The 23,870-nt window shown below is 41.2% G+C and overlaps 1 protein-coding gene across 7 annotated transcripts in view; it reads left to right on the top strand.

The window, feature by feature from the left end:
- The window catches only part of SRGAP2 (SLIT-ROBO Rho GTPase activating protein 2), a 249,572-nt gene that overhangs the window by 107,566 nt on the left and 118,136 nt on the right, over positions 1-23,870 (top strand). The window contains exon 1 of one of the 7 annotated variants that reach the window (XM_050954019.1): positions 10,981-11,050. The exons of the other annotated variants lie outside the window; for them this stretch is intronic. The gene's annotated coding sequence lies outside the window, so the exon portion shown is untranslated. Of the gene's footprint in view, positions 1-10,980; positions 11,051-23,870 lie in introns of those variants that run through there. 7 annotated transcript variants of the gene reach the window in all.

The following is a 23,870-nucleotide window of genomic DNA, read 5'->3' as shown; positions in this document are numbered from 1 at the left end:
AAACAAACAAACAAAATAACAAACACACAAAACAAACAAAAAGTGGTTCCTGTAAACTGACTGCCTCACTAGCACCCCACCTCTGTGTTCTGATTGCCGCTTAGGACACATCTACAGGGGACAAAGTTAAGGCGAATCTACTGAAGGTGTAAAGTCAATATGCATAAATTAAAGCATGTTTACTCAGCGTGTGGAAGCCCTCACTCAGAAATAAGGTGGCTTTATTTGGCTGTAACTTAATCCTCTGGAGCATAGAGGAGCCCTTACCATGTGAGCATGTATGCCCAATCCCTAATACGTATTACATTCCTCCCTTCCAATCCATGCAAGTATCATGCACATTTTCTTGGTCTTCCAGTGATCAAACCTTTATCCCAAGTGGCTCTGCTTGCTTCCCCTTGCCCACAGCATTAAAACCTTTATCCTTGCTTTCATCACTCCATCCTCCATCACTCCATCCTGACCTATGTATCTTGTTGCTTACAATATTCCGTCTGGGTCCCATCACCAGCCTCCTTTTGTCTTTGTATCTTATTCCATGTTGCCTCCAATGAATGGAACAAGTTCCTAATCCCAAGTTGCTGGGACCTTCCGCTGCTGCTGTTGGCCTACTCCATGTACTTCCTAAAGACTTGCTTTTTCTGCAATGTCTAGAAATGAAATGAAATAAACAAAAAGTGTGTGTGAGTGAGCTGAAAAACAATGATCAGACTCAACATTTTTGTAATACCTAAAATGACCCCGCTACCTTCCAGGACTCCATGTGTTTTGTCAGTCTTCACCTGCTTTCTAGTTTGTAAGGCAAGCTGTCTTGATGATATGCTTGGTGTTATACAAAACATGATCATCAGCACTCAACAAATAGGGGTTTTGTGAACAGGTAGGTGCCCAGGTTTCTTGTGTGCGCACGAGATTTACCCACACTCTGATGAGTCAAAACATATGCACATGTTGCGGTATTCTTATCAAGAATGAGAGGCAGACAAGAACCCTCCCTTAGCTTCCCAATGCTGCCTGGTCCTGTTGAAAGGCATGGGAAAATTGCTGCCAATTTCATGAGGAATCTGCTTTGGTGGTGGTATCTGTTGATTTACCTTCAGAAAATGACAGTGGTTTTATATTGTGCATTGACTGACTGTGTCCTCTCATAGGAAAGTTACGTTTCATGTCGACACAGACTATATTGCATAGTCTTTATGAAAAGATATCCTTGCCAGTCACTTAATTTTCTAATATCTCTCTGTGTTTGTAGTAGGATAAAGAAGCCTCTGGAATGCTCAGATGTTGCTTTTGGCCTCTTAATGACAGAACTTCAAACATTGGGGCCATTTTATGTAATTTTGCACTTGGCAGGAGGTAACACAGGAAGGCTGGTCACAATAGGCAGCTTCCCCAGAGAACCTCTCTAGTAAAAGCATCTTAAACTGGCAGAAGAGCTCTCCATGGCCATCAAAGCCTTGGAGGTCTGGTTAATCCAAATAACTTATTAATTTTTTCTCTTGGGGATATAAACAATAAAGCCATTTGGATTGAGAAATCAATAGTGGAGCTTTGCCTGTATGAGACTGTCTGGCATTTAGATCTTAACTGCCTAGACATATGGATTGTAAGTAGCCACAGATAAACCAGTCCTTTAAATTATTTTTATGGGTCCTTCCCTGCCAAAGCATCCCCCTGTGAATTGAAATCCTGCATGGTGATTTCTGTAGGCTAGAATGTGAACGGCTTATGCTTTCTAGTGCAACATTTTCAGTGAGCTGAGGGATATCTTATAACAGCAAAGGCCTTATTTACATTTTCACTTTAGAGCAGTGATTCCCAAACTTTAACAACCTGTGAACCCCTTTCCTTAAAATGTCAAGTCTTGCAAATCCCCTCCTAAAAATGAATATTTCCAGGGATTTTCTCCTTTACCTGAGTATAAATGAGAAAAGCAGTGATCCTGGAAATATAAAATTGGTTTTTAGGACATGCTGATTACACACTACGAATTATTAATTATTATTTATCATGACAGTATTTTTATTACATTATGAAAGCAGCAACACTCTTCCAAGATGTCACTTTCATAGCTTGTAACACTTTGAATAAGCCTGTTATAAGACAAGGCTCATAGGTTTCATCAAGGAGTATCGGAGGTGAAACAGTATGAAGGGATTTAAGAAGCCAACTCGGAGTTCCTCCTACAAAAGCATTCAGGTCTTGAACAGTCAAGGCAAACAACGCACGTTACAACAAAGCTTAAACTTGTTCTTCATAATAATTTTAAGAACAATACTAGCTGCCTAATTTTAAAAACAGCAAAAAAAATATCCACCTCCCTTTGCATTTCTTATAAGGAGTCTTGAAGTTTAAATCTCCTCACTGTGATAGCTATGCTTTCTTTGATCTACTTAGCTCTTGGAAGTCCAGGGGCTCCGGGATGCTGGCCCCAGTGGCCTGAGGCACAGCTCTGTCCACCATTAGGGAATTTTTTCCTGAGAACCCCCTGTAACATTTTGCGAACTCCCAGGGGTTTGCGAACCCCAGTTTGGGAACCACTGCTTTAGAGGCTAGTGTAGAAACTTGAGATCTGTCTCCAGTTTTACTCTTGCATTCCAGTCTCTCCTCCTTTCAGCCGAATATTCAAATATAATTCATCTCCTAATATTCATCACTTGAAAGTAATAGGTTTCATTTGTTCAGGTGGTGCTAAATTGTGGACTTGAAAGTCCTGGATTTAACTATGTAGTGATTTTTATCCTTGAGTTCTGGTAGCTCTTGCCCCCAGAATTCTAATGAGGGATATTCCTGCTTCTCCTGACATACTTAGTATTTCTAATGACTTTTCCATATAATAGGGCAAAATAGCGGCAAAGTCTCCAGTAGCATAGTTCTTCCTAGACACATTTTTAGTAGCTTTCATAGCTTTTTTTGCCCGTAGTTAATGTCAAAAACAACTTTTTGCTATCGAAGAATGAGGCAATATTATTTATTGCACTAAATGACTTGATAACCTACCTAACCTGTCTACAATGCAGAACACATCTGTGAAGCTGTTCTGGATTCTACCTATGTGGAAGTGAAGTCACGGTAATAATCTGTATAGCACCTTTCAGTAGAATCTTAGTGCTTTCTAAAGATGGGTGTTATCTTAATTTTACATATGAAAAAATTAGGGCACAGATAGGTGAAGCATAGTGCTTAAATAATATTAAGGTAGATGGATTTTTCTTAGGTCTTGCAATGAGTCAGTTACTATCAGGATTAGAACCTTTTGCTACCTGGCTCTCAGTGCCTCTACTCAAAGGACTAGAATATTGCTGCCACATGCTTCCCTCTCTTTCCCCTCCCCCAAAGATGAGGAGGTACTGAATTTTGGTTTCTGTGGACAATTGTGTAAGCATTTAACAGTGGCTCTTTTAATAGAACTGTCTAGTTGCTATTAAAAAATCTCAGTAGCTTTAAGAACATTTGCTGAAGCACAGTTCCCTAAAACATCAGAGAAGCTAAATTTATTTATTGCCCAACTGGCGAATACCCAGACATCAAAGATAATTTATTTTCTAGTCTTACTGAATGATACCAGCAGGAATTCGAGCTGGAAGGTTGAATGGTAATAAAAGGTTTGGTTTCAGAAACCATGTTAACAGGAGATTGTTATACTTCAGTGCAGTCTTGTGGGGAGCAGCCTGCCAGAACATTGTGTAGCTCCGTCCAGGAGGAACTAAGCTTTTTTTATTTCTTATTTACACAGAGATGTATTGTGTAATGTCCAGTGGAAAGTTCCTCCACCCCTAGGGGAACATTTGCACAGAAACTTAGATTCTGGAGTTGTCTTATCCCTCATAGGCCTCACGAGAGTCAGGGTGTAGGCTAGCTCAACATGTTTAGTGTGTGTGTTTCAAATCCTCTTTTTATTGTAACCCAGCTTAGAATTTGCTTTTATACTTCTTGTGGTTGGGAACACTTAGGGAGCTTCCTCAAACTTCTACTTGTATCAAATGCCCTTTTTCTCCTTCATAATTTGCCCACCAATCTTCGAAGAAGAGTTGCCTCCTCTCCAAATTCCAATCACAGGAGGACAGTTTCCAACTGTCACTGAAGATGTCTGGTGGATACTAAATATAATTCTAGGACTTCAGAGAGACTATATCTGCCTCAAGCAATCCCAGTCTAGCTTCAGAGAAGAAGGGCAGTTGGGGCCCTCTTAAGAGTGGCTCCTCTTAAATTTAAAATGTTTACCTGCCTCATTTGCTCATCTGTACTGGCAGTGGTTTAACAGCTCAGAAGGATAGGTAGAAAGGAGCTCAAGTAGCTATTGAAAAGTTATCTGAAAATGTCTACCTTTAAACTGCATAATGTACAATATGCTTTACCTTACAAAAAGCACAGTTATTTTACATGTGTAAGAATACATCCCAGAATGCATTCAACAGACAACATGCATATTTCTTGTGCAACAAAGGTTTGAACTGTTATGTGGTGTTGGTCTCATGCATACTAGTGGTTCACGTGTCAGAGTGAAGTTTTCGATCAATTTGTTACATAAATTAATGTCACAGTTTTTAATTCATGCTGAAATTTACTTTTGTCCTTAAGATTTTTTACTACAATGTATATTGAAATCTTGGAGATTCCTATTGCATTTTTCTTTAACTATTGATATACGAAATTTAAATTTGGATAGTAAAATCAGATCTGTAGACTAGCCTAGCGTGTTGAGGGGTAGCATGCACGTTTAGAATCCTTGAATTATTTCACTGTGTGAGCCCCATAGAACAATACTTCAAAATCTAAACTGTTCTGTGCTTTATCACTTAAATCTACAAAGCTGAGACTGCCTTCTAACAGTGGCAACAAAATATTTTGTAGAGGCAGAAAATAAAAGGAATCTGCAAATATAATTCAGTATTATCTCTACTGAAAAGAGAGAACAAATAGCCTGCTCCAAGTCCTAGAAATACTGTTTTACAATTGGAAATGATATGGAACTCTTCTAGTGGAAGATTATTTACTTTTTTCCTCCTGTAACTGTCTGCAGCTTTCTTTTTTTTAATGGCGCATCACGCCCTCCTCCTTCCACCCCAGGAAGATACTACAATATTGGACCCATATTAATTTAGTTGTAGCATTTAAAAATTTCTGGTGTGTAAGCAAAGATTTTCTGTTTAGATATTTTTAAAAGGTGACCACAGTCCTCTCATTGTACTCCTTATCACAGAACATTTATTTACTTTAGATATTGGAAAACATTTTAAAATGTTGTGGTACCTCATCCAAAGAAAACTGTATAACACTGCTGCTGCTTGCCCTCCTTTTAAAAAGTACTATTTCTAATGCTATTATTAAAGTGTCAGTGGTTATGACCCCTTCTCAGCCAGTTTTAGTATTTACAAAGCAGTTACTGCATGTACTATTTGGTTAGATTTGTAACAACTCTTGTCTTACCCACAGTGCAGTGTTTGTAGGACAATAACAGAAATCCATTTGAAGACTTCTGCCCACGTTAAGAATTATTCAAATTTATTACAAGTGAGCTTACAACAGTGAATCTCTGTATGGGGTAGTTCAGTCCATATTTTCTTATTATCTTTCTCATTGATGTCAAGAGCATGGACAATGTGCTGTCAAATGCTGTTGGCAGTCCAAATTAGCCTTTCATTGCACTCAAGATAGTGCTTGATGTGCATAGGGGTTGATGATTCTTTGCCAGCACCTTGAGTTGCTTAACTTCAAGCACATACTTAAGTGTTGTGCTCATGTGGGGCCTTGTGTCATGTGCAAACCATTGTCTTCAGTCTGTGAAATACAGATGACAATGCTTTGTTTTTCACCTGGGTGTTGAGGGACAACTCATAAATGTGTGCAATGTTCATTGAGACCATTGGTTGGAAGAACTTTTCAAACCATTAGATCTGATTTGGTATATTACAGAACTGCACTTACAGCAGGAATCTTCAAGTTTCAATTCATTTTTTTTTCTTTTTTAAAAAAGCCTTTGTGGTGCTACATATCATGCAAGATCTGAGACCTAAGAAATTCATGACTCAGCATAAACTGAGGTACACGCAAAAACCAGTACTCAATATTTCACTGAATATTGCGTCTGAAACCTAGTCTTAAACCCTACTCTTACAGAAAGTCCTTTATGCTACCCTTCTGCTTCACTGCTATTCAACTTCATGTGATCATCCATGACCTCAATCTAGTTTAGGAGGAAAAACTGCTGCAATTGTCTATAATTCTACAGCCAACGTTTATCCAAGTACCTTAACCCCCCTCCCCATTAAACATTAATACTACCTACTCCTGTGAAGTAGGGAACTAGTAGTATCCCTATTTTTTGGATTAGGGAAGCTGAGGCATGGAGAGGTGGAGTGCCTCTTTCAAGGTCCCTCATTATGTACTGCAGGGTTTGAAGTAAAAGCTCGATCTCCTCACTGCTATTCCTATAACTTAACCAAAAGACTACCTTCATTCCTCTCCTTTTCCTGTTTCCACCTCAGTGGTCTAGGCCCTAGACTCCAGGGGATGTGTAGTGCTGCTGTTGGTCGTCAACATTCTATTAATGCGTTTTGTTTGACGAAATTCTGATTTTGTGACTCAGTCAAAGCTGAAAAATTTTCCAAGCTATTTAATCACCTGGCAGCATTTAAATTTGCATACTGAGACTGTTGTTTCTATGTGTGCATGTTTTGCCTGTTTCCTTTTCTTGGGGCTAGCTACTGATGTTTGCTTATAGCTCACCTTTGTGTTCAAGAGGCCAGATCTCTGAATATGCTGCTTTCTGCCTAATGTCCAAACCAATGGTAGCCAGTTTGAACTCTGGCTCTCCAAGAACCAAAGGCTGATTTTTAATTTGGCCTGTAAGCAAGGGTGGCTGGAAGATATTATGGCTCGTGAGTTCCTCCCCTTCATCCATAAACCAGGAAACACGGAGCCTCTACACAACACGTGAAATCCATCTTGGGGGAATCAGTAGCAGTATCAGGGTTGCATCTAAATAGCTTGCTAGAAATGGATTGGAAATACAGTGTTTGAAGATACAATTTCCATAACATTGAAATCCCAGCAGTGGCCTAGCAGTTGAACCTAACACACTTGACAAATCCTAAGGGACCAGCCAGTTTTTCTTTACTCTGATATTTGACTCTAAAGTTAGATTTTGTCTTTTAATTCTTGGAGTGTGTATGTGTTTTCCACGTTGCACCATTCTTCTGTATTTTCAAAATTCATCATTCTTTTCTACTGACTTAAATCCTTCCCCCTTTTCCCCACTGCTATCAACTAGTATCATGACTGGTAAAAGCCCAATCAAAAACCAATTATTTTCTTTATTTTTAGTTTTATGCCCTTTTTTGTTTTTACTTCTGTCTGTGGATTTTTGATTTAAGTTTAAAATTTGCAACTGAGTGGAGTCAATTTTTGAATTTAAACAATAGTCTTAGCCTTAACTTTTTTGAAGATTTAAATGAATAACCAAATGTCTGAATTACTGCAAGTCTTACTCTGACATTTAGAACACAAATTAATTATACCTTTCAGGAGATGGGAGTTTGTTTTAAGAAACTGTTTGCTGACAAGGCCTAGGCCCTAAAATTACTACTTCAATCTACTGTATAATGTGGCCATATGTTCATTTTGCAGCCCTTTGTCATGCTCCTGAGTCACTTGAAAGAGGATCCTGGCAAAGTCATATTTGTAATTGTAAAGCTTGTTGACTTTTCAACTTGCTTTATGTAGTTGCTTCCTATGCACTCGCTTGATGGGTGACTGGGCTGCATTTGGAGCTCTTTAGTCTGGTGACCCGTCATCCCCTTTCCCAGTTGTTTGTCCTTGTCTTTGACTTTAGTGCAGGGGTGCCCAACCTGTGCCTGAGAAGAAGCCAGAATTTACTAATGTACATTGCCAAAGAGCCACAGTAATAAGTCAGCAGCCCTCTAACAGCTCTGCTCCCAGTACCTCCTGCCCACCAGCAGCCCCTTTCCCCTCCCTCCCTGCACCTCCCGATCAGTTGTTTGGTGGCGTGCAGGTTGCTTGGATGGGGAAGAGGAGGGCATAGCAGGCTCAGGAGAGGGGGCGGTGTCATAAACAGATAGCTAAGAGTTAATGTCTCTTTCACCTGAAGCACCTGACCAGAGAACCAATCAGGAAACTGGATTTTTTCAACTTTGAGTGGAGGGAATTTTGTGTCTGAGGTCTTTGTCTGTCTGCCTGCTTTCTCTGAGCTTTGGAGAAGTAATTTCTGTTTTCTAATCTTCTGTTTCTAAGTGTATGGACAAAGAGATCAGATAGTAAGTTATATGGTTTCTTTTCTTTGGTATTTGCATGAATATAAGTGCTGGAGTGCTTTGATTTGTATTCTTTTTGAATAAGGCTGTTTGTTCAATATTCTTTTAAGCAATTGACCCTGTATTTTGTCACCTTAATACAGAGAGACCATTTGTATGTATTTTTCTTTCTTTTTTATATAAAGCTTTCTTTTAAGACCTGTTGGAGTTTTTCTTTACTTCAGGAAAATTGAGTCTGTACTCACCAGGGAATTGGTGGGAGGAAGAAATCAGGGGGAGATCTGTGTGTGTTGGATTTGCTAGCCTGATTTGGCATTCCCTCTGGGTGAAGAGGAAAGTGCTTTTGTTTCCAGAACTGGGAATGGAGAGGGGGAGTCACTCTGTTTGGATTCACAGAGCTTGTGTCTGTGTATCTCTCCAGGAGCACCTGGAGGGGGGAAGGGAAAAAGGATTATTTCCCTTTGTTGTGAGACTCAAGGGATTTGGGTCTTGGGGTCCCCAGGGAAGGTTTTTCAGGGGGACCAGAGTGCCCCAAAACACTCTAATTTTTTGGGTGGTGGCAGCAAGTACCAGGTCCAAGCTGGTAACTAAGCTTGGAGGTTTTCATGCTAACCCCCATATTTTGGACGCTAAGGTCCAAATCTGGGACTAAAGGTATGATATGGTGGCAGAGGTGGGATGATACAGAATCCAGAAGCCAGTAGGAATATTATATTTTTCTTTTCTCTGCTAAGGGCTTTTTAGCAGAGAGAAACAGTTGGTTTTAAAAGGGAACCAAAGAGAATTTTTTTTTCTGCTCTCTCTGGCAGTTTGTGGCTTGCATGTTAAGCAAGAAGCCATTACCAGACTGTTAAGGGTCTTTTGTCACACAATAGCCCTCCCATTAGGAGGTCCAAATCTGGGACTAAAGGTATGATAGGCGGGAAAGGGTGGAGTGGGAGCAGGGCATGTAACAGAGCCAGAGGTTTAACAGTGAGCACCCCCAGCACATTGGAAAGTTGGTGCCTGTTGCTCTAGCCCCGGAGTCGGTGCCTGTACAACCAGCTGCATATTAGCTTCTGAAGAGGCGGTGACTCCGGAGCCATAGGTTTGGCCACCCCTGCTTTAGTGTGTTCCTGCTTGTCTTCAATTTATGTGAGGAGGACCAATCCTCGCAAAGAAGTCATGAGGGATGTTTTAGGCAAGGGGAAACTGTAAATATTTATCTGATGGATTATATCTACTAAGGGGCAACCCATCCTAAATGCTCAATTACTGAGGGACAATCTACACTCATTCCTATATTTGCTTTCTACAACCAACTGTATAACTTCTCATGAGTGATGTACCCAAGTATTTGGATTTTAATATCTAAACGGTATCGTTAAATTTATCTACATTTGGGTTATTGCTGATTATGTATTATATGTATCTTATGAGTTTTTTTAAACTTTGTATTTATGGATAATCTAAGCACTGTACCCTGATGTACAGACATTCTTTTCTCAACCTGTGTATTAAATTTTTTTAACATTAGCTTTAATAAAGGTTTTCTGAGTATCACTCAATCAGCTCTGTCCATCAAGACAAATCCATGTGGGTGAGAGAGACTTCTTAAAATCTGGGTAGGTGTTGGGGATGCTGCTTTTATTTAGTTGCCAACCCAATCCTGTCCTGGGTGTCTCTTAATTTTAAATAGCTTGGCATCTGGGACGGGTATGGGAATGTCGTGAAGAGACTTCAATGCTGTTACGTGGTTTGAGGTAACTGAACAGTGAAAAGCAGCATTGACTTCTTGTTCCTCGTGGAATACTGAATTGTTGTGTCTGTGTGATTCATTCTCTGTGCTTTCCAGTGCAAGCATACTTGGAGTTGAAAATTTATTCATCAAAGAAACTCCTCATAAGGCGCGAGAGTACCCTTTTTATCTGCGTAGAAGCGTGGTGTGGAAGAGAAGGTGACTGGGAGCCAGGATTCCCCGGTTCTAAACACAGTTCTTTGCTAGTTTACTGCATGATATTGAGCAAGTCACTTGAGCTCTCTGCTTCAGTTTCCACGCTCCCCAAATGGGGATAATACTGATACCAGGGATTCTAAGAACCACAGTAGATTCTTTTAAAGTAATTTCAATGCTCTGGGGCAAGGTGCTATAGAAGAGCAAAGGTGTCCGTGTTAAAATTGTTATCTTCCACTTGGGAAACATGCATCTCTGACTATTTTGAAGCATGCCTCAATGGGCATTCGTATCACAAAGGTGAACTCTGGTGGTCCCTGATACTTTTAGTGTGGCTTTTAAAATCATACTGACATCATATGATGATGTGCTCTGTCTCTGCTTGCTAAGCAGCTGAATTTCCCCAGGAAATTGCCCAACTCTGTGAATTGCCATACATCACTGTTTCGCTTGTGTCATCAAGCTCCCTCTTAACTGATGATCAGCGGGAGAATTATTTTAATAGCAGTTGCAATTGGTGGAGTGAAGAGCGGAAATTCTGTAACTTTCCACTTAGCCACAGTATCTATATGAATATGTACTCACAAAAAATTACCCCTTTGTATAATTCGTGGCCAGCAGAAGCAGTTATGGGGAAGCAGATGTTTTGAATGATGTAAAAACAAAACCTGAACTATGAGATAGTAAACCTCATCCTGCTTACAAAGGGAATGGTCAAGCCAGCTGCCAAGTTGTTTCGCTGAGCAGGAGTTAAGCAGACTAAGTGAAGATAAGAGGTGTGAGTAAAAGATGAAAAGTGGAGCCATGAAGACTTCAGCAATTCTATTTCTGCACAACAGTCAATGTAAAGGTATTTCATTTCTCCTTAGGTTGGTGAGATAACAGGGCAAAAAACCCCAGTGGAAGCTTTCTTAGGAGGGTGGAATGAGTGCAGCTGGCTGATGATACAGAGCGCTTGTATTTTCTGCTTTATCCCTTGAGATAAAGACAGTTGCTTTAATGTGGATTTGCATGCGATTCTTAAACTTTGGTTTATGGAGCACTTCCTTGTTACTGAAGCAGATTCAGGGACACTGGTGAAGCATCTATCAGGTTTCATAAAGGGAAGCTTGTTGCAGGCCAGGACACCTCTCCTCCTCCCGACTCCCCTTTAAGGTTCTATCAACTAGACTTAAACTCTTCTCTGCACCCTGTGTGTCTGCTTCACATGCATCTCTGCTGGGAGTCTCCTTGGTGCAAATTTAAATAGGGTAAAATTTGTAAATGCACAAGAGGATAAAAGCAGAGTGCCTTGGACAGCTCAGAGCAATGAGGAAAGATGAATGTAAAGCCCCAGAGAATATGAGGAGAGAGGGATGTAGTAAGCAGCTGTATCCATCATATTAAGGGACTTGATTTCAAGTTGTCTCATTACATCTGACTTAATATTATTTGTATATATTCCAGCACTGTTGTAGCTGTGGGAAATGTGGTAGAGTGGAATGGGGAGTCCTCCACTGGAGGATCTTGATTAAAAGATGAGGTCGGCAATATGAAATTCTTGAGAACTGCTACTGTATGTCTTTGTCCATTTGTTTGTGTAGTAGAAATTGAGGGCTAATTTATTCCTCTACAGGCTTTTTTTTCCTCAGCTATGTTCACCAATATTTCTGGGGAGCAAAATATTTACAGGGAAGCCATCATAGCTATAGAAGGCAATGGAGTGTGTGTTTGATTCTATATTGGTTGGTTAAGCATAATGACAGTTCATATTCCTGTACTTAGTGACCATCTCAAGCTATTAAATGGCAACTAGTGCTAAAGTGGCGATGCAAAGCCATAATGCTCTGGCTGTCAAGGCTTGTCCTGAGCTCACTCAAATGGATGCAGTTTAAATCAGGCTTCACTTTTGCCTTTTTGCCTCTTGTTCTGTTGTTGAACTGTGGTTTTTTTGGGGTTTTTTTTTTGGGGGGGGTTTTAATATTTTGATAGACTGGCATCGAGTGTGTTGTTTTTATGTTGACTCTAGCTATGGTGACTCTTCCACTAACACATTAGAGACATCCTCGTTTAAATACTAGGCTTGAAAACTGCACTCTCCTGTATGCAGGGATCGCTGTGCTCATGGTAAGACTGGGGCCATCAGTGCTTTATGTGTTTGTGAGTGGAAGGAGAAAATACTTGATCCAGTGTGAGGAATTTCAGGGAATAAGATGTCATTTCCAGAGCTGCAGATTATCAGGACATCAGGGCTAACATTTCTATACTTCAGGTGGCACAAGCCATTGAAGTCCTAATTTTTAAGGGTTCTTCAGAAGTAAAACATGAAAATAATTGAGATTTAAAATGTGCCTCTCAAATGATTGACCAAAGGAATCTGAAGAAAGCCAAGGCTGGTGAGTTGTACTTGAATGACCATGATTGTGAATGTTTATGCACGAGTAATAGTGCCTTATAAAGTCCTATGGGAAGAGTAGCACAGCAGGCTGGGACATGGACATTGTATGCACAGTAGAATGCTAATTGTACACTTCTCCCCCAATATAATGCAGTCCTCGGGAGCCAAAAAATCTTACTGCGTTATAGGTGAAACCGCGTTTTATCGAATTTGCTTTGATCCACTGGAGTGCGCAGCCCTGTCCCCTCCGTAGCGCTGCTTTACCGTGTTCTATCGGGTCGTGTTGTATTGGGGTAGAGGTGTATATAGGGAAGGAGGGGTTATGTCTGGCTCATCTACATAATAATACCTGGATATAGTAAACTGGTTTGCTTTTCAAAATGGCACACATTACACAGGTCAGTTTTCCCCTCAGTCTGATTGGCACTCTAACTGGACTGAGGGAATCTGTCAATCCTCTATGCTTTCTGACTCACATGTCTGACTTAAGGATTGAGGAAGGAATTGGTGAACTTTCTTACCTTGATTCTTCAAACTGAAAAAACTTGCAGCCTGTTCTATCTTGTATAGGAAAACGGTAGTGCCCAGTCAACAATGTCATTTGCTTTTTAGCAGCTGCTTTCCCATGTTTTCCTTTAATTCAGTCTGCATCCGTACATGATATTCAGTGGAGAATTAACAAGAGAAGATGGGAGGAGAGGCTATTTAGTTAGATGGAATCTACTTAATGATAAATTTATGAATAAGACATAATGTACAGGGTAACTCTTTCTGCCTCTACCTAGCTTAATGCACAAATTACAGGACAAGCCAGATGGCAGTTAAGGCCTGTGCTTGAAGCTACTTACAAATGCTGAGGTTGAAGTACTGAAGATGGCTAGGAAAAGAATGAAAAACTTTGTAGCTATCTTGATTTATATTATATTCTTCACCTCTGCCCTTTATAATTAAGGATCTTTATAACATGATGTTGGAAGTGATTAAATGGTATACTGTTTTCCTCTTGTTACTTTTTAATTTAATTCTAAATAGCTGGAACCTATCTTTTTTCCTTCTCCTACCTTTTTGTAGGCTTTTGGGTATGTATTTACTGGCTATGCTGTGTTTGTGTGAAGGAGGTAGCTTGGTCCAGTATTGGCATAAGGCACTGTATTCGGAATAGGAAGACTTGGGGTCCAAGTCCTGGTTCTGCCACTGACTGTATGATGCTGAGGTCACTTCCCTTCACTGGGCCCCAGGTTCCCCATCTATAAAGTGGAGATAATGCTTATTCACCCTTTGGAAACAGCTGAATGTGGAATGGCAACACTTTATTATGTGGATCTAATGCCTCCTGTAACTTTAATGCCAGACAAATAATAGCAATTACTTCCTGGCAGAGACCAACTCAACAGAAGAGGTTAATTGAAATTGCAGCTCCTTAAAGTGCTGGTCCTATTGAAGTGTTGGGAAACAGGTACAAGGATCAGGGCAACACTTCCTTTGGCTGAGGATAGGCTGATTTCCATATTTAATGCAATCAATTTTGAGAGGGTCGGAGTGGGGGGGTGGCCTCATACTCTCCGAAAGTAAGAAAGAGTATGCTGTCATTGAAATTGAGGGAAAGACTGAGATTGGTAAAAATCACAGAAGCCACTCTGCTACTAACCTGAAAATCCAGCCGTGTAGTAATAGGGGCTGGAACAGTCCATGCTTGAGAACATAGTGATGGATAAGGTGAGATTAAAGATCTGTGTGACCTTAAAATAGTGGCTGTATGAAAACAGATTCTGGAGGATACTGATTCTGTGACTTGGTTTTCAGCAAATGATGGTATCAGCAAATGGTGAGTAGGGGTTTTAATATTTAAAAAGGAAAGGATTGAAGCGTTTAAAAAGAGGGGTGTAACGCTAATTTGTGGTGTATAACTTAAGGAATGCCAAACCACTGAACTGAAATAAAATCCTGTGTGTATTGCGATTGCAATGTTATAAAAGCGCCAGTGTAATATAGTAACCCACAGCTGACAGCACATGTTGCCTTGGTATGTTCTGACCATACCTCTGAAAAAAATCCTCATGCCTGTTTAATCAGTGGGATAACAAATAGATGTTTTATATCCTAGAAAGCCGGGTGAGCCTCAGGAAATTCCTGCATTTTTTGAATTTATTTTATTTGTGGCCACAGCAAAGTACTGTTTAAAAAATAAAACAACTGATGATCAAGGTTACCCTGCTTCAGCTCAACCCCACAGGCTGGGTGCACTCTGTTCAATCGCCTATTGTTCCCCAGTGCATGCAGCCCAATCAGCTGTTACTTTTCCTCTCACAGAAACAGTGCATTTATTTACAACAAAAAGTCCTGATGCAGCACATTTTGCTAAAGGGAAAGGTTACAATTAGGCTTGGCGTTTAGCAGGAGAGGTGCATCTGAGGCAGTCTGAGAAGCATTTGCTTAATTAAACTTAACATTGGATTTTAAATGATTGTAGCACAGTGTGCGAGTCTCTTTAAGATTTAAATTGGAAACGTTTGGGTTTTTTAGTTTTTCTCTTTGATTTGGCACCCAGCTCCTTCAAGGAAAGAGCAATGTTCTTTTTTGCAGTCAACTTAGAAAGTCAAGAAGAGGGGTGCCCCATGCCACCCATCACATCTCCCAGTGTAAACAGCCCTGGAATTTGGAAGTGTTTGGATTTCAATCCTGTTTCCAGATCCAAACCATGAAAAGTTGAGCCTATCAAAATGCCTGAGTCTGCAAAGTACAGAGTGTCCTCCATTCTCACTGAAGGCTTTGGCCGTTGAGGTCATTCAGCATGGAGCAGGATAGGGAGCTGAATTTTCTGCAAATGACCCACACACTGAAGTTCATGACTTTTCTGCCTCTCAGTCCTCTGTCCCTCATGTAGGTTCCAGTTCTGTGAAGTACTGAGGTCAATGGAAGGTCAGGGTGCTTGTGAACCAGTTACAACGCCTGGTGGAATTAGGCAGTCATTGGACTTAGCTTTGTGTGTGTGGTTTTTGTTTTCCTACTTGCTATGGAAGTGATTTCTCAAGCAGTTAAAACAGAACATTATTGGCACAGAATCTCTGAGCTTGCCTTACAGCTACCTTCCTAAGAAATGAATGATAGGGTAGCAGGAGGTGGGGAAAAAAACAATTGCATTACCACTCTTAGCTATATCTTTCTTTTCCACTCCACCCCAGTCCCAATCTTGCCTTCTGACACATCCTGAGTATTGCTTCCAGTACCAGCTTTTGTGCTTGCATATGCCAATGGAGTAGCTGACTTCCCCCAAGATAACCTAATGCCGATAATCAAGCTCTAACTGTACAATTAGATACAAGAGGCAAGTGGTTGCAGAATCTGAGCTGTGCGCGTTGCTTCCATATCTGTTTAAGGGAAAACACTGAATCAGCTTTGATGTTCTGTTCATATGATGGATACAATATAAAATAAGCTTTTGTGACAAATGACCTAGCCTCTCTGGGTCTGGGATAGGGTCAGTAATTCAGCTGAGAGTCTGTTTAAGGGAGTAAACGAGCTGTCATGTGGCTACAAACTGAGATGCCAGTGGGAGTCAAATTCTAAATGAGCTAGATCTTAGAGGGAAACAAGAAAGCTGCCCTGTGCATTATTTGCCACCTGTAATACAGCAGGAGGCATATTTAAGAACATAACAGCAATTGCCATATTGGGTCAAATCAATGGTCCATCTAGCCCAGTATTGTCTTTTGACAGTGGCCAGTGCCAGATGTTTCAGAGGGAATTAATAGAATGGAGCAGTTATCAAGGGATCCACTCCTGCCGTCCAGTCCCAGCTTCTGGCAGTTGAAGGCTTAGGAGGGCGCCCAGATCACGGGGTTGCATCTCTGACCATATTGGCTAATAGCCATGGATAGGTCTATCATTCATAAACTTAACTAATTCTTTTTTGAGCCTGGTTGTACTTTTGGCCTTCACAACATCCCCTGGCAACAAGTACCACAGGTTGACTATGTGTATGTGAAGTGCTTCCTTATGTTTGTTTTAAACCTTCCTGCTAATTTCATTGGGTGACCCCTGATTCCTGCGTTCTGTGAAGGGATAAATAACACTCTATTCACTCTCTCCACACAATGATTTTATAGACCTCTATCTTATCCCCCTGGGTTGTCTCTTTTCTGAGCTAAACAGTTGCAGTCTTGCTAATCTCTCATATGGAAGCTGTTCCATACCCTTAATAATTATTGCCCTTTTCTGTATTTTTTTCCAATTCTAACATTTTTTTTGAGATAGGGCAACTAGAACTGCATGCAGTATTCAGGATGTAGGCTTACTATGGATTTCTGTAGTGGCATTATATTTTCTGTGCTGTTAACTATCCCTTTCCTAAAGGTTCCTAACATTATTAGCTTTTTGATTGACTGCCCTTCATAGTGCGTGGATGTTTTCAGAGAACTATCCACAATGACTCCTAGATCTTTGAGTGGTGACAGTTAATTTAGACCTCACCATTGTGTATGTATAGTTGGGATTGTTTTCTAATGTGCATTGATTTGGGTTTATCAATACCATTTCATCTGCCATTTTGTTGCACAGTTAGGGGCGTCCCTAGCTTTTTTGCTGCCCCAAGCATGGCAGTCAGGCAGCCTTCGACGGCTTGCCAGTGGAAGGACTGCCGGTCCCGTGAATTCAGTGTACTGCCTGTGGGAGGTCCACCGGTGCCGCAGGATTGGCGGACCTCCCACAGGCAAGCCGCCAAAGGCTGCCTGACTGCTGTTCTTGCAGGGACCGGCAGGGCACACCCCTCAGCTTGCTGCCCCAGGCACGTGCTTGGAGTGCCGGTGCCTGGAGCTGCCTCTGTGTACAGTGACCTAGTTTTGTGAGATCCCTTTGTAACGCTTCCTAGTCATTTTTTGGGTTTAATTATCTTGAGTAACTTTTGTATCATCTGCAAACTTTGCCACCTTGGTGTTTTACCACTCTTCTCAGATCCTTTATGAATATGTTGAACAGCAGTGGTCTCAGTACAGATGTTTGGGGGACCCTGCTATTTATCTCTCTCTCCAATGTGAAAACTTAACATTTATTCCTATCCTTTTTGTTTATCTTTTAACCAGTTACTGATCCATGAGGGAACCATCTGTCTCATCTCAGGCTTGCCTTCTTTCCTTAAGAACCTTTGAGGGACCTTGTCAAAGGTTTTCTAAAAGTCTAAGTACACTATATCCACTACATCACCTGTGTCCACATGCTTGTGCTCCTCTCTGTTTTCCTCAATAGGATTTCACTTTCAATTGTTAAAGGATGTCTTTGTCTCTCACTGCCTCTTTTACTCTGTCTAGTCACTGTGGCATTTTTTTGGTCCTCTTTAGTATTTTTTTATTTGAGGTATGCATATAATTTGAGCCTCTATTATAGCATTTTAAAAAAAATTTCCATGCAGCTTGCAGGCATTTTCGTCCTGTGACTGCTCCTTTTAGTTTCTATTGAACTAGCTTCCTCATTTTTTATGAAGTTAAATGCAACTATGGTGGGCTTCTTCAGAATTATTTCCCCTACAAAGATGTTAAATTTAATTTCATTATGGTCACTGTTACTGAGTAGTTCAGCTAGGTTCACCTCTTATATCTAATCCTGTGCACCACTTAGGACTGGATGAAGAACTGCCTCTCCCTTGGTGCATTCCGTAACGAACTGCGCCAGGAAGCAGTCATTAATGGTGAATACATTTTTCTCTGCATCCTATCCTAAGGTGACATGTACCCAGACAGTTTGGAACTAGTTGAAATCTCCAATTATTAGGGCTCTGTATCTGTCACAGAGCCCTCTTCTCCCCCTCCCCCCCAGTGACCCTCCCCCTTGACCTCAAGATTAAATCACTGTATTTTTAGTAAAAAGTCGTGGACAGGTCACGGGACGTGAATTTTTGTTTATTGCCAGTGACCTGTCCATGACTTTTTTAAAAAACACCTATGTCTAAACCATAGCCTTATCCATTATTATTGGGTTTTCTGTTTTTGCAGGATCTCTAATCTCTCTGAGCACTTCAGTCAGAGTCAAGGACCTGTCAGATGCTTGGTATTATATTCCTGCTTGGTGGTGGTATACCCTTATTAATGCATGGAATTTCTATCCATAGAGATTCTGTGGTATTTGATTCATTTAAGGTTTTTAGTATATTTGCCATTGCTTTCTTTCACATGTAGTGCCACTTCCTACCACTGTGACCTACTCTGTTATTTGTATACAAACACTTATCAGATTTGTCAATATTTGGTTGTCTGCCTTCATGTGGTGTAATTGAATGGGATTCTTTATTTCCTTTTCTTTCCATTCTTCAGTTCCTACCTGTACTTTATCAACTTCTGTCATCTCCTCTTTGTTAGGATATAGAGTATCCCCTTTAATAAATCCTTCCCTAACGGATGCGTATGTCTGAACTGTGTGCTCCTACACGCCTATCATCTTTCCCCAGCCCTTACATTCTAGCAGTCTTTTTCCATTTTGATTTTGTTGGAGCTTCCTGTATAGACTCTTCCTTTCCCCAAAAGGGTGTCCAGTTCGTAATAAACCTAAATTCCTCCTTCAAACAGCATGTTTCATCCACGCATTGAGACCTTGCAGTTCTGCCTATTAAATTGGCTCTGCTTATGGAACTGGAAACATATTTTTCTTCTACTGCTGTTTAAAAAAAAAAAAAGAAAGAAAAGAAAAAAAAAACTTGAAGGGAAGATTGAGCCACTGTCAGTACTCTCTTGAGTCTCTGGAGCATCAGTTCACTAACAGACCTGTCAGGACGTGGGCTGCAGTCCATAGGACACTTGGTGCATAAATAATGGCGTAAACAGAATATGCCATTTTAATTTTTTACTACTGTTTTGGAACCATAGGGTGAAGAAAATCACTAATTTGCACTAAATGTAAAAAAAAAAAAATTACAAAAATAGGGAGGAAGAGGCATTTTCCTTTCCAAGCATTTGGAGGGAGCATCTACAGGCAATAGAGCAATTAACAAATAATTTTAAAATCTATTTGATAGAGCCCTCTAAAATTGGGGCATTGAAAGAGCGCGAGGTTCTAGATCAGCGGCTCTCACTGTGGGTAGGAACCCCACAGTGGGTCACGACCCCATTTTAATGGGGTCACGAGGGCTGGCGTTAAACTTGCTGGAACCCGGAGCTGAAGCCAAAGTCTGAGCCCCACTGCCTAAGGCTTTAGCAAAATCCTGAGGGCTTCAGCCCTGGCCAGCGGGACTCAGGCTTTAGCTTCAGTCCTTGGCAGCAGGGCTCAGGCTTCAGTCCCTCTTCTTGGGGTCATGTAGTAATTTCTGTTAGAAGGGGGTCACAGTGCAATGAAGTTTGAGACCCCCGCTGCTCTGGAAGTACTTGGCACTGCTGTGCTCCTCCCCCATGCTCTGGTAATAGAAACCCTCTTACTTAAAAAAACAAAACAAACAAAAAAAAAACCACACAACTGTCTACTCCACCTTTAATAGAACCCATTGCATGCCACTGAGTTGCAGCATGCATGATGCTTGTGCCATTTTTACTGGGACACAGATTGGAATCTACTTTTCAAGTGCCTCTGTTACCTGTGTGTGTGCTAGCTACGATTTTTTTTACTTTGTTAAAGGTTTAGAGCTTGAGGCAAAGCTCATTGAAATCAATGAGTCTTTCCTTAGTTACCACATAGCAACAGCACCTGACAGTGTGTGACCATCAGTTTTACTTGAGGGGAGAGGGGTGGGAGGAGGAGAAATTCACTAATGCAGTTGGCTTTGCAGGATGTTCTGTATCAGAATGGCAGACTTGCAAATGAGTATTAGGTTAAGTGGCGAGGAGACTGATTGATTGATTCATTACCCCAAGGAAACACTGAATTACTGCACATTCCTTATGGAATGCTCAGTCTGTTCCTCAGTCTATTATATATAGCTGGCTCACCTTCATTCCTGTATCAGTCTTACTGACAAAGCCACAGATGGAAAAGATGTCTATTTGCATAGCACATTAATAAGCTCATCATGCATACAAAGCTCTGCAAATCCATTATTGCTTTTGTAAATGGGGAGAAAGCCGAATGGGGAAGAAATGTAGTGTAGACTGAGTGTCAGCCATTAAATAACTGCTTGTAAATTTTGTGTTAATGTTAAATGTTTTGCTTCCTCCAACCCCTGTAAATCCTGAAATGTTACTGCCATGTGGGAATGAATGTGCAGCAGGGTATCACAAATTTGGAGGAGATATAAAATGTAAGGTGTTTTTAAAAGCATTGCTTATGTAGGTTACTCCACGGTTGGCAGCATGAATGGTTTCAGTGGCCCTTTTCAAGAAGCCCATGGGTGTGCACTTAAAAGAATACTATGTGCCTGTTCATTGTGGTCTCCCCTGGCTTGGCTTCTATGCAGTCCTGATGGAAATGGAATCTATCCCTGACTGTAGAACAGGGGCAGTGGTAGCTTTCCCAGGCCATGGCTACACTTACAGTTCTGCAGCGCTGGTAGTTACAGCTGTGTTCGTACAGCTGTGTAGGGCCAGCGCTGCAGTGTGGCCACATTTGCAGCATTTGCAGCGCTGTTGGGAGTGGTGCATTGTGGGCAGCTATCCCAGCATTCAAGTGGCTGCAACGTGCTTTTCAAAAGTGGGGGGTGGGGTGGAATGTGACAGGGAGTGTGGAGGAGACAGACAGAATGGATTTTTGGAGTTGACACTGTTCTCAGCTCCCTGCCTTGCAAGTTCCAAGGACTGGAAGACACACAGTGCCTACCTTCAATCATTTTAAAAGTTCTGACCCCCTTCCCCCACCCCTCTCTCATTCACTAAATGCAAATTATGTACTCCTAAATAGCCATCAGACCAGATAAGCATCTGCTCAACGTGGACTTCCCCCGCCCCCTCTGCCGTGTGAGCCGTGCTGTTTCTCTCTTCAAGCAAACAGCTGTGAACATTCCAAAGTAATTCCCCTGCATGCCTCCGCTCGCTCAGCAAACAGGAGCTGTGTTTGTTTTTTAAATAAGCAGTTTGGCTGAACTCCGAGCTCTCCCTTTCTTCCAGTTAGTTGTGGACAGGAATTCTGGGATACCTCCCTATACCCCGGAGGCCAATAAAAGTGCTGGTGGGGTCCACACTTGCTGAGCGCTGGATCACCAGCGCTGGAATCGCTACACCCGAGGCTCGACCGGGTGTACAGCCAGCGCTGCAACCAAGGAGTTGCAGCGCTGGCCGTGCTTTGCAAGTGTGGCCACATCCTAAGTTGCAGCGCTGTAACCCCCTCACCAGCTCTGCAACTCTCTAGTGTAGCCATGGCCCCAGAGTGTGAACCGCATCCTGTGTGTTGTTGCAGGCCACACTAGGACAAGGAGATGTAATTGACACTTCCCCTGCCTGAAGGAATGAATGCGGCTTGGTGTTTTGACGGAAAATAAATGCGCACAACTATAAGTTTGCATATTTGCATGTAATTTTGTTTTCTCTGACAGAGGGATAGAAGATGCATGAGTTCTCCAACCAGAAAAAAATTACAGTTGACCAGGTTTGCCCTCATGTAGCATTTATGGGGAGAGGGGAGCTTTGGGGGGAAGAGGAACTGGGAGGAATCACATTCTTTACCTGCTCCTTGAACTGTATGTTCTGAATTGCCTTGGATGGTAAACTGCCAGGAAAACAAGACTTCCAGTTTTAACTCTTTTACAAAGGTCAACTCAAATTTGAGAGCACAAAGTTATCACATAACTTGAAGAAAAAATTAACTAATATCCTGACTTTTTTGGGGAAAAAACCAGCAACCTGAAACAGAACCCCTTACCACTGTTTTCCCTCTCTTCCTCTATCCCGCCCCCCCAAATAAGGGTGCATGATCACTTTGCTTGAGAGTTACCACTGAACTCCATGGAACTGTTTCACGCTGTCCTGCTGGTCTTTGTGGTGCATTGGCAGGGTAAAGTGGTCAGTGCTGGTATGTTTCCATCAGTGACAAGAGGACAGATGTGCTCAGGGAGGCAAGCAAAGCTGGTTGCTCTAATGTTTAAGTTTATTAATTTGTCTGTCTGTAGTGCCATTAAAAATGGTCTTGTTAATCTATTCCAATGTTTGTGTTAACATTTTTCAAATGGATCATTCTAGGAATAAGTACTTTCCAACCACAATCCAAAATAAGAGCATTATCATAAAACTTTGCATCCGTGCAATCCACGGGCATAAACAAAGCTGTGCATGGAGAAGACCTGAATGCTAAGTACTTGATTTGCTAACTTACATTGCAGTTTAAATTCAGTCCTGGGACAACATGTTTTTTTCAACGCTTCGGAAGAAGCAGCAGCAAATCACGAGTGATAATAGCTCTGATTAATTTTTGAGCACCCAGAGATCGTCAGATGAAAGTACATATTTTATTATTTTCTTGTTGTGTTAATTGCTAGAGTTGGAAGCTAAATATTCTCCCAGTAACTCAATAACTGCCAGTTCTGATTATTTTTATTTATTTATTTATTTATTTATTTATTTAAAGCAAGGGACTGAGACATCTCTGCTTCAGGCTGATTCACTCTGTGAATGTGGGCTTCTCGTTAGCCGTTCTGTGTCATTTTCTCCATCAGTAAAATGAGACTAACAGCCTATCTCCAAAAGCTTCACGGGTTGATTTCACATTTGTAAAATGCCTTGAAATCTTAAATGAAATATGCCATATAAATGCAAACTGGTATTGCTTCATAAACAGCATTAAAGAACGCTTGTACCTGAACATGCTTATGGATGGCATACATGTGTGTACACCTTCTTCAGAGAGATCCTTTTTTAAAAGAAAGTGTTACTTTTGGAGGCTTTGTCCAAGTGGAAATGCTGTCTGATTGGCTCCTACTAACAGGGTTTTTATCAGTTTGGTGGTGCTGTGTTAATAATGGAGGCTGCACATTAACTGCACTTAACTGAATAATCCCAAATTAGTATCTTTGGGGAATACACAAAAGATACACAGCTCCTTTGGTTTTGCCTCAGGAATAGTCAGCGAAGGAGCTTGATTGAGAGACTTTGTGGAGTGATTTTCTGAGGCACAGGGAAGAGGAGAGATTGCAGCTTTGCAGTCCTTATCCAGGCTGAGATTGAGGACATTTTTGGGAAATGACAGTTTCTTAATGCCAGATATGTCCTTGACCTTTAGGATTGATGAAATTATCAGCAGCAGAGCTTTGCTTGTAAGTGTACAGTATTGGGTTCCAGATGGCGTTACTTTCATCTTGTGGCTATAGTCACCTAAAGGTAATTGTAACCATTTTCTAACTATGGATACAATTAATTAAATGCTTTTGGTGATCTTTTGGTGGGGAGGG

Source organism: Gopherus flavomarginatus, chromosome 5 (assembly GCF_025201925.1).
Source record: "Gopherus flavomarginatus isolate rGopFla2 chromosome 5, rGopFla2.mat.asm, whole genome shotgun sequence".
NCBI lineage: Eukaryota > Metazoa > Chordata > Testudines > Testudinidae > Gopherus > Gopherus flavomarginatus.
Note: the sequence above shows the minus strand (reverse complement) of the source record. Positions and strands in the feature narration are given on the sequence as shown.